Source organism: Rousettus aegyptiacus, unplaced genomic scaffold (assembly GCF_014176215.1).
Source record: "Rousettus aegyptiacus isolate mRouAeg1 unplaced genomic scaffold, mRouAeg1.p scaffold_m13_p_4, whole genome shotgun sequence".
Lineage (NCBI taxonomy): Eukaryota > Metazoa > Chordata > Mammalia > Chiroptera > Pteropodidae > Rousettus > Rousettus aegyptiacus.
Genome location: NW_023416307.1, coordinates 5,686,700 through 5,699,905, shown reverse-complemented (window position 1 = coordinate 5,699,905; position 13,206 = coordinate 5,686,700). Strand labels below are relative to the sequence as shown.

The 13,206-nt window shown below is 41.5% G+C and overlaps 1 pseudogene; it reads right to left on the bottom strand.

The window, feature by feature from the left end:
* Positions 1-9,967: 9,967 nt before the first annotated feature.
* Positions 9,968-10,560, bottom strand: LOC107520363 (annotated as a pseudogene).
* Between the last annotated feature and the right edge of the window lie 2,646 nt (positions 10,561-13,206).

The window sequence follows — 13,206 nt, the reverse complement described above, 5'->3', positions numbered from 1 at the left end:
CAGGAGGAAGGGATGGACCGAAGAGCTACCTGGCGACTGACTAGATGGACGGTAAGAAGTAAGGTGAAGTCTAGGAGGGTTGCGGATGTCTGGCATAAGGCCTGGGCGTTCGGCGGTGCCATAGGACATGGGACTGGAGAAGGTATAACCCAAAGAAAAGATACTGGGCTCAGATGGACTCCTGAATCTGAGTTGCATTTGGAACCTCCTGGGAGGGGTGGCTAATAGTTGGCCAAAATGTGGGCCTGGAGCCCAGGAGAGAGGTCTGGGCTGGAAGAGAAGATATAGGTGCCAGCAGGGTCTAAGTAGTGCATGGAACCCAACGGCATGAGGGGAGAGCTCAGGGAGGAGCCCTCCGGGGTGGGTGCTGCAGTGGTTCTTGAGGCATGGGAGAGGAAGAAGCCGAGAGTTGACCCAAAACTGGCCAGCAGGTGGTGGTGACACCAGACTTACGGTTTAAAGGAACCGATGCCAGATGCACAAGGACCTTGCCATTGAACACAATTGCAGCATGAAAGAATGTCCAATAAGACTGAAAGCTGAAAGGATGGAATGAGGTTGGAGGAAGGAGCTAAGGCAGGCAGCCTGAAACCAAGTAGGGAGTGGGTGCTGGAGCTCCCTTGGTACCCCAGGTGAGGTGCAGGTGGGGTGGCTTCTGGCAACCACTGGGTTAGGGCAGTTTCTATCTTTCGGTAACTTTCCATGTCACCTCCCAGGAGATTAGAACGTCTCCATTAAATATTACGCCTCTGGGATCCTGGCCTGCATTTATATTTCTGCTGCAATTCTCCCCACCCTGCCTCTGCTGCATAGCACTTGAGCAACCAGCTGTTCGGGGTGGGGTGGCTGGAGGGAGGGCCGGGTCCACCACATCTGCACGTGGGCAATTACATGTCTAGACACATTACTCACTTTCTCTGGCACAGATTCCCATAGAAATCAGGCAGTTCCTCTTCCTATGTCCTCTGACCTCTTTCCTGGTCCTGGGGAATTTTTGTTTCAGTTTCTTGGATACTGAGAACATGCGGTCCTTGCTGCTTGGGCCTCAGTTTCTCCTAGTTCTGATTCTAATCTGAGACCTACTCTGAACTGTCGGTGCCCCTTTTGGAAAAACTGATAATGGACCCAAGGAGCTAAAAATGATTCCAGAAATTCTACTTTGAGAGACCAGCTGAAGGAAGCATTCCTAAATGCAGAAAAATCTGATTCACTAAGATGTTCATCTTGGAATTAGTTATAAAAATGAAGAGTGAAAAAAAAATGAACTGAAATGTCCAAAAGAGGGGAATGATTACGTAAGCAACATTTCCTGTGAAATATAATGCGACGAGTTTTAACAATAGTTACAAAGGTTAATTAAGAACATGGAAATGCTCCTGTTTCGATAACAAAGAATCAGGCACTGTTTTAGACGCTTTTCTTGTATAAATATGTTTCACTTTCACAATAGTCCCGTGACCCAGGGCTATTACTTTTCTTGAAAATCGATGACGAGGTAAAAGGACTCGACTGATCTTGCACAGCTAGTGAGTGCGGAGCCGAGCTGGAACCCTGCAGCTTGATTCTAAATGCGACACTCAACCAGGATGCTACCACACATTCTGTTTTTGTTTTGTTTTTGCCCCAAACAAAAACTTCCCACACTGCCTCCCTGCACGTCACCGGTGTCCCTCCGGTGACGTAGAACGAGACCTCAGAAGGCACCGTGGACCCCTTCCTCTCTCTCATCCTCCTTCCAATCACTAAGCCTTGCTGATTTTTACCTTCGAAGTTTTTCTTCGAGAGGCAGAAAGATGTGTGGTTTTGGTCACCTTTGGGTCCCCAGTCTCCAGTACATTTAATGACTACTCCACGGTGAGCGAATCAATGAAGCCCATACTTCCGCTTGGCGTGGAGAGGTGGAATCCTCTCCCTTTGGATGAATCACTTTGGTCTGGATGGAGAATGAATGTCCCAGGGGAAAAATCACAACTGAGATGGGTAGATGGAGCCAAATCAGATGATCTGGCTCAGATAAACAAACAAACAAACAAACAAGTAAAATTATTTCAGCACCTCAGGTGGAGAGAAAATATACTCCATTTACATCTGTTTACTTGTTCATCCCTTCCATCAGAATACACAGTGAATGGTTATTAAACACTCCCCACATGGCAGGCAGGCTTCCCCTTGCTTTCCACACACTACTGTGTAATCCTGACCATAACTTTATGCCTTAGGTGTGATTATGTTATGGATAAAGAAACTGAGACCCAGAGAATTTAGTTACTTGGTCGAGGTCACACAGCCATTAAGCAGTGGAACCTGGTTTTGGATCTAGGCAGTCTGGCTTTGGCGTCATATGCTTAACCCCGAGCTCAGCTGCCCCTAATCAGCCACCTTTAGTGAGAGCTGCCCTGCCCAAAGCTCTTCTCCAAGAACCAAGCATCTATACTTCACGGCCATACTCTCTTGGATTCAGGTTGGATGCCCCTTATATGGCGGATCTCAAGTAAGATTCCTCTTCTGGACCAGAGTCGACGGTTAGTATTGGTGGACATTTGAATTCAGCATGAGTGTCCTCAGGACACTCAGGTTATAGGCCAGCAGATCCCACAGCAGGCATGGAGAAGCAGAGAGACAAGATGGGGTGTGAGGAAGAAGGAAGCAGAGTCAGACGCTTCATGAGCAGAGCAGAAATAAATACACGTCATCTCAGAGAAGCCAAAAATGACACATCCAATTCCTCAGGAGCCCCAGCTACACATCCTGTTTCTGGATTCTAGGATATACTCTTGAATTTTTTGATATATCCCTGTTTTTGTTTTTTCATTACAATGATTGCAAAATGATGATTAATGAGGTAGACAAAAATATGAAGAGTGCTGCAGACAGCGTTCAATTAATCCTCATCTTACAGCAAAGAGTAGCTATGACCTGCCGTGGGTATGTATGGGTGTGAGCCTGCACGTATTTATAGGGTATGACTACCCTAATCAGGTGATTAAAGTTGAAACTTGAAAGCTACCCAGAAAACACACGACACAGTATTATGAAACTAAATTTCAGGTGAAAGGTGTGGGCACAAAGTTCCCTCTTAACACAGTGGGCAGCTTCCTACTCTCATGTGCCACCCTTAGTATTCACAGCTGCTCAGCCAGAATCATTCTGGAGGTACCACGCACCCACATTCAGGTCCAGCGTTAACTATTCTACCAAGTCCTTGAATCTATAACTACGTTAAGGTCCTGAATTTTCCACCATTAGATTCAGTTGGCCTAAGACAGCAAATCTCTTAATTGGGTAAGTGACTTTGTGAACCTAGGAAAATGTAGAGATCAGAATATGAGCTGAATCGAAATCAGAATATTGCTACATTTTATTGATTTTAACATCTTGAAAATAGAGGTGCATTGTACAGTCAATGGCACCATACAATTGTGAAGGTGGTATTTCTTCTTCCTTGGTGATATTAAAATAATGTTGCATCTTATAATTGAAAACATCTTAGAGCCCATGAATTTAGCCTTTCTTTTGTGGTAGGGTTAGGAATAAGTTGTTAATCATCATTATAATATACGTGTTATTTAAAGAACTTGAAACATTGAAGAAAATCTAACATATTAGAGAGCCTGGCATGTTGAACTCGTGATTTTAATTTTAAATGTTTGAGGATAAAATTAAGTTTGCAGATAATCTTTGAAAGTCTATTATTGGAGTATAACCTAACTCCAAAGTACAGTGGCCTAAAGGTTATAGATATTTATTTCACTCTCATGTAACAGTCAAGTAGTAAGTGGGCTAGAGATGGAGCCAAGCAGATTTGCTTCATAAGGTCTTCTAGATCCTTCTCTTTTTTGGATCTGCCACGGCTTAAAGTATCATCTGCACAACGTGGTTGATGTTGGCTCACCACCACATCCAAGGGGAGTGGGAAAGAAGTGAGCCCAGAACGAGTGTCTTAAATGAGCTGACCTGGTCATAGCACCCATCATACCTGCTCATGTCCCATTGGCCCAAGCTGAATCACATGGCCACCGCCAGCTGCAAAATGTAGTCTATTGTCGGGTAGACATGTGTCCAGCTGAACTCTGGGGTTTTAGCTAAATGGAGAAAAGGGAGAATTAACACTAGAAAACATTTGACATTCCTCCATCATGAATCTTAAAAGACACTTCATTCACTAGATTGGTTAAAGTTCAATAATTGCTAAAAGGCTTAGAAAGATTTCACTTGTCAGTGTTCTATGTTTGTCAGGTCAGGTATTTGAAGTGTCTTAGAGAAACAGATGTATTTTCATTTTAAATGTCTTTAAAATGTTTTAGAAAATGAAATGTTTAGGATTAATTATTTAGGAGGACTTAGTATGTTAAACTTGAGTCAATTAAACAGTAATAAGAGAAAAAGTGAAAGTGATTAATATTATTTTGTGTAAAAAATCACTAGATTTAAATAAGAATAAGACTTGTGAGTTAAACATAAAGTCTTATGAAAAACCTAGGTTTTAAAATATTATGGGTTTTCAAATTGGCTTTTTAGTAATATACATTTAAATTTCCTCCATGCCTTTTCATGGCTTGATAGTTCATTTCTTTTTACTGCTGTATATCCCATTGTCTGAATGTGCCACAGTTTTTTTATCCATTCACCTGCTACAGGACATCTCAGTTGCTTCCAAGTTTTGAGAACGATGAATAATGCTGCTATAAATATCACGTGTAGGTTTTTGTGTGGACCTAAGTTGTTAACTCCTTTGGTTAATAGCAAGGAGCATGATTGCTGGATTATATAGTAGGAGTATGTTTAGTTTTACGAGAAATCATGAAACTGTCTTTCAAAGGGTCCGCACCATGCTGCATGCCCACCAGCAGTGACTGAGAGTTCCTGTTGCTCCACACCCTCACCAGCATTAGGTGTTGTCAGTGTTCTGGATTTCGGCTATGCTAATAGGTATGTAGTGACATCTCATTGTTGTTTTAATTTGCATTTCCCTAATGACGTATGATGTGAAACATCTTTTCGTATGCTTTTTTGACATGCGTATATCTTCTTTGCTTAAGGTCCTTGGCCTTGGCCCATTGTTTTAATTGGGTCATTTTTTTTCTTTCATAAATTATGCCTTTCATGTTATACCTAAATAGGCTACACACTTTATTATTCCAATTATATGACGGTCTAGAAAAGGCAAAATTAGACAGTAAAAGGATCGATGATTTCCAAGGGTTAGGGAGGAGAGAAGGATAAACAGGTAGAGCACGGAGGACTTTTAGGAAAGGGAAAATACTCTGCATGATAGTATAACAGCGGATACATGTCATTATACCTTTGTCCAAACCCACAGCATCTACAACACCAGAAGTGAAGTCTAAGACTATGGACTTTGGGCAATGATGTGTTAATGTAGGTTCATCAAATGTATTACTCTGGTAGGGGGTGTTGATAACAGGGGAGTCTGTGTGTAGGTGGGGGAGGGAGTATATGAAAAATCTCTGTACCTTCTGCTCAGTTTTGCTATGAATCTGGAACTGCTCTAAAGAATAAAGTCTTTAAAAAAAATTTTGCAACTTTAACACCTTGAATATTAATTAAAACAAGTAACTATAAGTGATCCTCTGCACATAAAAGCCTTTTTCAGATATTAAAAGTCTCAAGAGAGAGGCTTAAGAGTCTTTGGATGGGTTTCTGTTGCCTACAACTAAGTAAGTCTTGAGGAGGACACGATTTCTTTCCCAACAGTATTATTACATCATGTCTAGTCTGTCTCAGTGTTGTATACCTCTCAGCTACATTTCTAAATTTCATTCCTTTCATGACAACCCTCCGCACATGCATGGGCGGATGGCATGTCTACGGGGATGCCCGTCTAGCCCCACTCTTTCCTACAAAGTATTTCTCTTCACCCATGCCCCGCCCCAAATCTACAGGGTTCAGAGGTAGCTACCAGCTTGCCATAAGGATAGGAGATTGCCTACCCTTTAGATTTTGCTTATTGGCCCAAGGGCGGACCGCCAACTCAAGCAAGACTAATAAGAATGCTCATTGAAGGAGAGCTGTAGACTATCTCTAGGTGGCTAAAGGGATTATGTATAGGACAAGCAGCTGGGAATAGCTATTGTCTACTGGACAAACGGGAGAGCAGAGATAAAAGGTCCTTTCAGGGAGAGAATAATTAAGCTGATGGGCAAAGAAATAAAAATGAAAGATGGAAAGCGTCCTGGTTCTAGTCTGTTCCAGAGGCCCAGTCCTGGGAGACATCTGGTCCACTTATAATAATTCATCCTTCCCTTCTAAACAAATTAGAGTCAGTTTCTATTATTTGTAACTGAAAGAATACTGTCTAATTAATATGAAAATATATTAAGCTTATTGTGTGAAACAAACTTGTGGGTTTTATTAAAAATAAATAAATAAACTGCTTGGTTGTCTCAATTAGAAGAACTTTCAATTGTAGATCTGACCTTACTTTGGGTTATACGTCCAGGGACTTGTCCAAGGTGTGTGTCCTATTAAGTCCATGAAATTGAATTTATCTAAAACTCAAATCTTAGAGTAACTCTGGCCTGGTCATCACTTGCAAAATACCTAACATTGAGTTTAAGAAACTTACAGCCAATTAACCACTTTTTGTGTAGCATCTCATTGTACTCAGAGTAGTTTATCAGAAGATAGTTAAATTGCAGTTGGTGGTCTGTGGTAGAAACTACTGGGTTCATCACCCTCTCCCAGCTAAACCTGCATTTCCCAGACCCTCTTGAAGGCAATGCCCCCTTGTTCTTTTGAGCATTTCTCATCTCAAGGTCACAAGACTAAGTTCTGAGCTATGAATGGAGGTGATGCGTGCAACTGCTGGAACACTTCTTAGAAAGAATACCGTAAGACTTTTCTTCTCTTTTCCTTTCCTGCTCCTGCAAGGTGAATATGGTGCTGGAAGCAGGAATAGCCATGCTGGACCACAAGATAGAAGCCACGTGTTATAAATTGAGAGCCACGAGCTGGAAAGAGGCTGGGTCCCTAGCCCTGCTCCCATTTAGGTCTTTCCATGGAGCAGGAAGGGTCTGGTGAATATGATAAATGACCTCTGACTATTCCTCATGTAACCAAGTCCTTCACTCAGGATTCAGAATCGCGGGAGAGAGTCTGATCGTTGTACCTGGATCGTCTTCGATTCCCTGGCTGAACATGGGGTGGAGTAGGAAAAAATTCATCCATGTTGACTCTGGAGCAGGAGTCAATACCTCCAAGAGGAACCAGTGTTCTCTCAGACAAATATTCAGTGCAACCTCTAAGGATGCTTTCAAAGCCCACGAATCTGTGACCAGTGTTTTAGGATTCGGAGGGATTTGTCTATTCAGGGAGTTATCTCCTCTCCACATTCCTCACATCTGCTTATATATATAGTCTTTGCTGAATGATTCCAACGAAAGACTCACTGACTCATAGGTTCTTCTTTTGTAACGTCCTGAGATTCTTTTACAGAAAGCTTTCTTCCTGTCAAGCTTATTTCTTCAGCATTACCATTCTTTGACCCGACCAAAACATCTTGTGTTTATTCTCTTTCCTCTCTTCCCATGTATCCAAATGTTATCCATTCTTCACATTCCAGCTCGAATCCCACATTTTACATAAAACATCCCCAAACCATCCCAGACTAAAGTAATCTCTCTTTGGATTTTTTTTTTCCTGTAATCTTCATTAGGCAGTTAATCACTCTCATTTTACATATTTTCTATTTTTTTTAACCTTGATTCTTAAATCCCATTAGACGTTTTAATTTTAAACATATTTATATCTTCGCTCTCTACCTAGACCACAACTTCTTGAAGACGTGGACTATTTCTTATCCATCTTCGTATATCTTGTAGAACTTAACAAAATTCTTTCCACATAGACTTTTTTTTTTCCCTTAATTGATATAAATACCAGAGGTGAGTGTGGGCTTGACCGCTCATCTCAGAATCTGAGGAAGGGCAAATAGAGGAAGATGAGGGTAAAAGCATTTCAGAACACTGAACTAAAGGGCCTTTCCTCAGAGCATGATAATGACGTAAACGATTTACATTTCCTACAGTTTTTTTGAGGTATAATTGATACATGAAAAAATTATACATATTTAAAGTATACAGCTTAAGTTTTGACATGTATACATCCATGAAACTATTGCTTCAATCAAAATCATAAATACAGTCATCATCCCCCACCATATTTCCTCATGTCCTCTTGTAATCTCTCTTCTTCACTTCCATCTCAAGCAACCACTGACTTTTCTATCACTACAGTTTGAATTTTCTAGAATTTTCTATAAATGGAATCTTTCAATATAGTCTCTTTTTTTTTGGCCTGGTTTCTTTCAGTCAGCATAATTGATATTTATCCATCTTGCAGAATATATCGATAGTCCACTTCTTTTTATTGCTGAATAGTGTTCCATTGTATGGGCATATCGCAGTTCGTTTATCTGTTGATGGTCATTTGAGTTGTGTTCAGTTTTTGCCTACTACGAAGAAAGCTGCTATGGACATATGTTTTCATTTATCTTAGGTAAAAACTTAGAAGTAGAATGGCTGGGTCATATGGTAGGTCTTTGTATAATATTTTAAGAAATTGCCAAAATGATCGCACCTTTTTACACCCCGCTCAGCAGTGTATGAGAGATTGGGTTGTTCCATCTCCTCACTAACATTTGGTCTTATCTTTTTAATTTCAGTCATTGCAATAAGTATGTAGTGGGGTTTCGTTGTGGTTTCAATTTGCGTTTTTCTAATAACGAATAACGTGGAGCATCTTTTCATGTGCTTATTAATCGTCTTCTTTGATGAAGTGTCTGTTTATTATATATTGCGCTCATATAAAAAATTGAATTATTTTCTTATTGGCTTTTGATTTTAAGTATCTCTACATATTTTGGACATAAAGCCTTTATCAGGTAGTTTGTAAATGTTTTCTTATGGTCTGTAACTTGTTTCTTAACTATGTCTTTTCAGGAGTCAAAGTCCTTAATTTCGATGAAGTCCAATTTATCAATATTTTCTTTTTCAAATTGTGCTTTCGGTGTCGCAACTAAGAAATCTTTGTTTAACTTAGGGTCACAAAGATCTCTCTTCTAGAAGTTTTATAGCTTTGCGTTTTTATATTTAGGTCTATGATTTTTTTTTTTTGAGTATTTTGCATATAGTGTGAGATATAGGTCAAAGGTCTTATTTTATTTTATTTTATTTTATTTTATTTTATTTTATTTTATTTTATTTTATTTTATTTATTTTATTTTTGTAGCATCTCCACTGCACTCAATCCCTGACTGAGAGCAGCCTGAGGGATGTGTGGCCTTAGTACCAATGGAGCAGTGGATCCAGAGGGACAGCAGTTAGGGATCTGAGCATCATCTTTTCACTTCTGTCGTGTGCATGTAGCAAGGTACAATTTGTGTGATGATGGAATAAGCACAGGTGCTAAAGGAATACAAATAAGGTGCACCTGGTCCAGACTTTCAAGGTCAGGGTTGGCTTTCTGTGGGGCAGGGGTCAAAACCGAGACCTGCACAGAGAAGAGACATTAGAAAATCAACATATACTGTTGACGAAAGAGCAAACTGGGTCCAACACTTTGGAACACTGCTTGGCTTTATGTAGAAAAGTTGAAGGTTTGCCTACTTCGGGAGGTAGCATTCCACTCCTAGGTACAGCCCTGAGCAGAACTCTTTGCACATGTACATATATAAGCACTGGTCCACGTGTATAAGAATGTCCCCGGTAGTATTATTTGTAATAGTTGGATATAAAGGGGGCCACATACTACACCTGACAAGCTCAGGGGAGGCCAGCATGGCGGGCCTACAAAGTCCGAGACTGAGAGGAACCACATAGGATGGTCTGAACATGAAAATTCCTAATTCGAAGTGGTTCAGGGTGGGTAGTCACATCACAGGCCTGTAGCTTTTTTTGTTTCGTTTTGTTTTTCTAGAGGGTTTTCTTCAGGAGGAGGTCTCTTAGTGTCACAGCTGCTGCAGGCTGCGCAGGGCCTCAGCACAAGCCTGGATGAGGCTACACAGGGAGGTGCTGGAGCCCAGTTCATCTGAGGCCCTGGTCAGCTTCTGCAGGAGGGCCTCCTGCATGCAGGCCACAAATCTGTATTTGGAGGCATTGCAGGAGGGGAAGACACCTGGGATGCCTTTAGCCCTGCTGCAGCTCCCTCACAGTGCTCTGGACAGGGTACTGGGGGCTGAGGAGTGGGCCGAGAGCCTGAGGGGAGCTCTAGGGTGCAGGCGAGCTGGTGCTCCTGAGCTTGGGAGAGGGCAGCTTGGGCATTCAGGGCCAGATTATCTTTATCCACGTCTGAGTTGAGCTCCTGACAAGCCATACGGTAGATTTTCTAGATTTTCCGCTGTTTGCCTTGGAGGAAGATTGTCCCGCAGCCTGTGCAGGTCTCGCCCAGCACGCGGTGACCACGCAGCAAGGAGTCGCCCGTGAGCCGGCAGACGCGGTCCTGCTGCTCCTGAGACGCCTGCAGCATCTTCATTTCCGCTTTGGTGGGAGGCTCACAGGAGAAATCGTCAGCTTTAGCGCAGTTCATAGCCATGTTGTTGTTGTCGCCTAGGCCTGTAGCTTTCTTGACAAAGGTCAGTCTTTACCTTAAGTGAGCCTGTCTACTGTCCTTTTGCATCTAAGATAACAAGCCCTTGGAATGTCAGAGTCTCTCTTTTTTCCAGACACCCCACCCCAGGGCACACGCAGCCCACCGCCCCAGAGCACGAGACCACAGGAGACCACAGAACCCGGCACCCTTATCTTGTCCCCCACATACCATCTCCCCGGGGCTGTAAATGTTAATTATTAACTCTCCTGTACCCATCGATGTAAAAGAAGTGTGCGTTTCTCCATTTGACTTTTTATCCAATCCTGGAGATTTCCCTGCTTCTCTTTCTCCCACCTCCTTAGTCTACCACCCCCGATTTCACGTAAACCTCCTTATGTCTCCTCCTTTGACTCTGATGTATCTGCGAAACTGCCATTTTCAGGAGCATTTTCTTAATCCCTTGAGATTTTGTTTCCTGACAATTGTCGCCAGTTTGGCTCAAATAAACCCATTAAAATTTTCTATAGGACTAAGAATTGATCTACTATGTGATCCAGCAATCTCTCTACTGGGTATTTACCCCAAAGATTTGAAAACATTTATCTGAAAAGATATATGCACACCGATGTTCAGAACAGCATTATTCACAGTGGCTAGGACATGGAAACAATCCAAGTGTCCTACAAAAGATGATTGGAATAAAGAAGCTGTGGTTCATACATACAATGGGATATTACTCAGCTATAAGAAGAGATGAAATACTGCCATGTGCAACGACATAGATGGACCTCAAGATAATTTTGCTAAGTGAAATAAGCCAGACAGAAAAAGTCGAAAACCGCATGATATCACATATATGTGGGATGTAAATCTAAGAGCAAGAAACAAACAGGACAGAGACTCATAGACATGGACAATCGACTAGTGGTTACCAGAGGGTGGGGGGAGGGAGGAGGTAGATGGGGTGAAAGGGGTCAAATAGGTGGTGATGGAGAGAAATCTACAGGCAGTGAACACACAAAGCAATATGTATGACTTATTGTTGAATTATACACTTGAAACTTTAGGATTTCGTTAATCAATGTCACCATAAAAAAAAAAAAAATTCTCTGCAGGTTTGGACGTTTCTTACATTGATAATAGCCACCCACAGAGGAAACAATCCACTTTCATGGGCAGAACAGATAAATAATGGTATAATTGTACAATGTGATAGTGTCAGCAATGAAAATAATGAACTACAGCTACACTCAATAACTTGGATGAATCTCATAAACACAATGTTGGTGGGGAAAAGGCAAGATACTCATACTACATTCAAAAAGTAGACACAAATAAGCCACTGCTTAAGGCGCACATACATAGGTGGGTAAGACCATAAACCAAAGCAAGGGAAGTGGAGAGGGGTGGAGTTGTGTTTCTAAAGAGGCACAGAAGAGGATTCTGGGATGTGGGATTCTGGGATGCTTGTTAAGTAATCATTCTTTAAATTCTCCATATGCGTTTTATGCAATCTCCGTGTGTCTCATAACTTAAAAGTAAGTGGGGAGGGCATAAGAGTAAGCTAACTGAAGCAAGTGAGGTATGTTCCAGGCAGAGGGCAAAGGGCAGGAGGGAAAGTACATGCAGAGCTCAGAGACTTGCAAACAGGATGATGTGGTGTGCGGCCAAGAGGCCAGGGGGATGGAGGTAGATGGGGCTCCAGCAGGAGGAAGGGCCTCACTCTTCAATTGTTGAAGAGTTTGGACTTTACCCTGAGGGCAATGGGAAGCCATTGAAGTATTTAAGCTGTGGAGAGACCGAATCAAATTTGCATTTCCAGAAAGATCCTTCAGCCACAGTGGGAGGATGTGAATCACAATACCCAGGTGAGTGGCATTGAGGTGGTGAAAGAAAGGGTTCCTGGTCCTAGCCTGTTACCTGTGGCATGTATAGGCCCACAGCTGGAGTCAAGTTTAATATACCTGCTTTCAAAGTCAGAAGCTGTTCTTCCTCACCACGAGAAAAAACGCCCTGCTTTGCTGCATGTAGGGTCTTGTCATTTCTTAATCACCGAATCATTAACAACTGGAGGAGATTCGCCTATCTGATTGCTCTCTAATATCAACCAGGCATATTATTGGTTAAGGAGAAAGTGTCATTCTTGGTCCCAAAGGCTGTCTCATTGAGATTCTGAACATTTTGGAGCAGAGGAGAAAAGGAAAAAACAAAAGGATTTGGAAATAATTGATTATTTCAGAAGTTAATCCATAGTAGGAATCATTTAATAATAGCACTGTATGTAATGATTTGTTATCACAAAAAAATGACTTGTTCCATTCACAATAATATTATGGAGGAGCATTGCTCAACATGGTTATTTAAAGTTTTTTTAGTGATTGGGTGTCTAATATTAAGGTCCGTTGTGGACTTCTTTATTCAAGTTGAAAGCTAAATTCCCAGGATATTTCCTGCATATTCTTCTAAGGTTTCAGTAAACCCAGGCTGAAAGTTCAAGATGATTTATTGTGGGAGATATCACCTGATAACTCCCAATTATCTCGCGATTTTAATTGCGTGTAAAGAATTTTTTTTTTTTTTAGCAGCGTAGGTGGAGACTGCCATTGTATTTATTTTTTTAAATATGGGCAATTTGAAAAAATAGATACTATCTAATGG